This window comes from Oratosquilla oratoria, unplaced genomic scaffold (assembly GCF_046742065.1).
Source record: "Oratosquilla oratoria isolate Oo_2021 unplaced genomic scaffold, ASM4674206v1 SCAFFOLD47, whole genome shotgun sequence".
Lineage (NCBI taxonomy): Eukaryota > Metazoa > Arthropoda > Malacostraca > Stomatopoda > Squillidae > Oratosquilla > Oratosquilla oratoria.
In genome coordinates this window covers 1,481,330-1,486,005 of record NW_027467711.1, presented here as the reverse complement: position 1 = coordinate 1,486,005, position 4,676 = coordinate 1,481,330, and positions in this window count along the sequence as shown.

Here is a 4,676-nt window from a genome sequence, read left to right as displayed (position 1 = left end):
CAATTTTACCCAACTTGCTTACTTTTAAAAAGGCGCAAGCAGAGGCCCATAAAACCATTAAACACTCCAAGCGAAAGTCTTGGCGTGATTTTATTTCGACAATAAACATACACACCCCTCTAACGCAGATTTAGTCAGCCGTCCGAAGAATTGACGGCAAACATGCACCTACCATAAAGACTTTGACAATAGGAACCACATTTGTAGATACCCCCACCGACATCACAAACATTATAGCAGATACATTTACACAAACAAGCAATACAGATAACTATTCGCCAACATTCCTACAGCATAAACAAAGACTGGAAGCAGAGCCACTGGTCTTCCGTACACATACACACCACGAATACAATACTCCCTTCCAACTACACGAGCTTAACCCTTAACAGGTAAAGGTCTTTTTGACAAACGATTCAGGTAAAGCGGGGTCTGACAGACCCCAAACACAAAAAAATAAAAATAAAATACTTCTACTGCATTTATTGACATAGAAATCAAAACATATGTACTTCAACTTATATTCTTCCATTTACATGCTTAAAAGTGACTATAATTGTTAGACATATAATTTAATGAAAATTAAAAAAAGAATTATGAAAAATAAGATATTGTTGACTTCAGAGGGTACTTGACTGAAAGCATGAATCATGAAGCGGTTGGTCATCATCATTTTGTAGAGACCAATGTCCCAACTATATTTAAGGGAAAGCAGAGCTACAACAAATGAATAATAAATGTGTTTCATAAACCATGAAATCTGAAGAAAAAAAAGAGGTGATTATTTTGACTTTGACCAGTTTTACGCCAAAATTATGGACTGGTTTTAATGAAATTTTCAGGGAAGGTTGATACTAGGTCCAGCAAACAATCTAAGTTTTTAATGGTATCTAAGTTTATTATTTATAAGTTTTTATGGCTCTAAGCACTCCTACCCTGACTCAGCAAAACCCCATCCTTCGTTGAAGGAAGTTTGTGGTCTCAGAGAGTTTTGAGTTTTCTTGAGAGAACATGAGTCGAGCAATTCATACATAATGCTAGTGATAATGAAGAACATATTTTATTGGATATACTGAAAGTGGAATTTGTGATGCTGAAGAATCTAATTGCAGTCATCGCAGATGGGGGTTGAATGGTCCTGACACACTGGTCTTTTGCAGTGTAGGCAGTAGTTCTTGGTCTTCCTGTCAGACTTCCGTTCACACAAGGCACATCGCTTTCTCATAGAAGAGGTATCCGCTTGCTGATAGGTTACGTTCAAGCCAAAGACTGTTCTGATGGTCATCAAAGTACTTTTGTGCATCCCCTTGAAGTTTATCCTCTCCTCTGCCCATGGCCGTATCATCTCTTCTGCCAGCTCAATCAGATACTTCCGGCGTGATGAAAGTTCCGCCTGTCCATCACGTTTCCTCATTTCATTGCAGGTGATATAGGAGTTGACACCGGCGGCGTTGACCAGTCCGTACATTATGCACAAAGGCCACCGTTTGGTTATTCGGCTGCACGTATATCGGGCACACATTTGATCAAACGCGTCAACCCCTCCTTTTGTGTTGTTATAATACAAGATGATTTCTGGCTTCCCACAGTCATCCATAACAGGTTGTTGGTGCATTGAGGAGATCAACTGCACAAATTTTTTCTTCATCTTGTCAGGTAAATGTGACACAAGTGCCATGGTTGTGTCAAAGAGGAAAGCCGTGCACCCTTTTCTGATGACCGTCTTGTCTGTCATCAGAGCTGGTACTTGTGGCTTCTTGTCCCTCAGTGTGCCTACATATGTGAGCCCATAATTTTTCAAAAGATCTTGTACAAGGGGGATAGATGAGAACCAGATGCATGTGTGAGAAGAAACATATTATCAACAGAACAGAAAATATAAAACATTTATATGTGATACAAAATATGTGATACAAATTAAATTTGAACTAAAAGAGGGGAAGGATGAAATAAATTACAGCTGTATGTGTGGGAATAGAGTGACTGAGGTGCCCTAAAATGTGGCGAGATGTCACATTTTATGATGATATGAGAATAGTGTGATCTTGTTGTGAGAAGAAACATATTAACAGAACAGAAAATATTAAGCATTCATATGTGATACAAAATATGTGATACAAATTAAATTTGAACAAAAGAGGGAAGGATAAATCAATCAAATAAAATGTGGCGGAATGTCATGCTTTATGATAATATGAGTATAGTGTGACCATGATATGAAAAGAAACTCAAATTACCAGAACAGAAATTAAACATTGTGATAAAAATAATGTAATCAAAAGAGGGAAAATGGAATAAATTAAATAAATAAATTAAATAAATTAAATAAATTAAATAAATTAAATAGATAAATTAAATAGATTAAATAGATAAATAAAATCAAACTCGGATGCATGTTTTTCTGTTAATAAAAAAGAAGAAATTATTATTTACCCATAAGTATAAATGATAAAACATTTATATGACATGAACAAACCTCAGGTAAAGTGGGGTCTGACAAACCCCACGCTACTCACACCTCAGGTAAAGTGGGGTCTGACTGACCCCACGGTACTCACACCTCAGGTAAAGTGGGGTCAGACGGGCTCAAAAGCTCTATAAAGCTTATATAGAGCAAGATTCAGGAATGACCCTATCACCCCATTAAACTACTCCACTGATCAAGAAGGTATATGGGAGTACATATCTGTATGTAATATATTAGTATATTAAAATTAAAAAACAAAAAAGTATGGGGGCTGTCTGACCCCACTTTACCTGTTAAGGGTTAAACAGGCTTTAAGCTCGTGTAGAGGGACCTCTGCTGGCCCGGATGAGATTAGGTATGAGATGCTGCAACATCTAAATTCAATCTCACTCAACAAATTACTGGAACTATACAACGAAATTTGGATTAATCATGACTTCCCAGAGACATGGAGACATGCCCACGTCATACCTATTCTCAAAAAGGGGAAGGACCCAAAGAGTCCTTCCTCTTATCGCCCTATAGCGCTTACCAACTGCTTATGCAAAGTATTAGAACGTATGGTCAATAACAGATTAAAATTCATTCTCGAATCTCAAGATTTAATAGTTCCTGCCCAATGTGGTTTCAGGAAAAATCGAAGTAGTCTCGACATTTGGTCAACTTAGAACATGATATTCTTTCAAGTTTCGAGAGGAAAAATTTCCTTGTAGCTTGCTTCTTAGATTTAGAAAGAGACTACGACATGGCATGGCGACGTGGTATCCTCGAAAAACTCTATGCCCTTGGCCTTAGAGGGAATCTCCCTATTTCTATTCAAAAATTTCTACTAGAACGAACATTCTCTGTCAAAACTCAAGGTTGTTTTTCATCAGTACGCATACAAGAAAATGGCGTACCACAGGGAAGTGTGTTGAGCCCCACATTATTTATGTTATTTATCAACGATATTCTACCTTCTCTACCTCGGAACCTTAAATACTTATTATACGCTGACTACGTTGGAATCTGGCATTCCTCATCGAACGCTAGTTTTTCCGGCTCTCGCGTACAACTTGCCCTGGACTCGCTCCAGGAATGGTCTGACGAATGGGGATTTAAGTTTTCCGAAGTAAAGTCAACAGTGATTGTATTTTCACGCAGAGCCCAGGCAGAAATCGATCTGCAATTACATGGAAATCCCATCTAAGTCTAAATAAAAATATTCTTCTAAAAAACGCTGTGGAAGTCGGGACAGGTGGTATTACGGTGACACTTTGTCCTAAAAATATTCTTGAAAAAGCGCTTGGGTAAGTCGGGGTCAGGTGGTATTCTTCTTCTTCTTCTTCTTCTTCTTCTTCTTCTTCTTCTTCTTCTTCTTCTTCTTCTTCTTCTTCTTCTTCGCGTTCTGCTTCTTCGCGTTTTTCTTCGCGTTCTTCTTCGCGTTCTTCTTCCTCGCGTTCTTCTTCGCGTTCTTCTTCGCATTCTACTTCGTATTCTTCTTCGCGTTCTTCTTCTTCGCGTTCTTCTTCCTCGCATTCTTCTTCGCGTTCTTTTTCGCGTTCTTCTTCGTGCTGGGGATCCTGTGTTAGGGTTCCGCCCCGAGGCCGAAGCGGAAAACGAGGGATTAGAGCGCGGAAAGCTGCGGCCGTAGGCCGCTGTTTGCGCAGCCAAGCCTCCGGCGAAGCCGGAGAGGGCGAAGCCCGCGGCTTGTTCCAGTACAAAATTAAACCTTTTTCCTTGGCCTTAAACTGGACTCCAGGCTAAACTGGAAGGCCCATGTAAAGTATCTAGTTGATGCGTGTAACAAGAGACTTAATTTGCTACGGAAACTAACGGGCACAAATTGGGGAACAGATAGGAAACCTTTGCTAATGATTTATGAGTACCTAATTAGATCTAAATTAGACTATGGGTGTCAGATTTATGGTTCGGCAACAACAACCACGTTACAAACCCCTGAACATCATCCAAAATAAAGAAATGAAGGACTACGACTTGCACTTGGAGCATTACGTTGCACAAGGATCGAGAGGCTGGAAGTTGAAGCCAATGTTCCCCCCCTCCACTACAGACGCGAACTCCTTACACTCCGCTACGCCGCCAAAGTGCTTCGTATCCCACGACATCCCTGCAAGCGGGCGGCGTCCCAATACGAGCACTTTACCAATTCCAGCCTTAATCCCTTTTCCGTCAGGATCCGATCCTTGTGCGAGCAGTATTCAGTGCC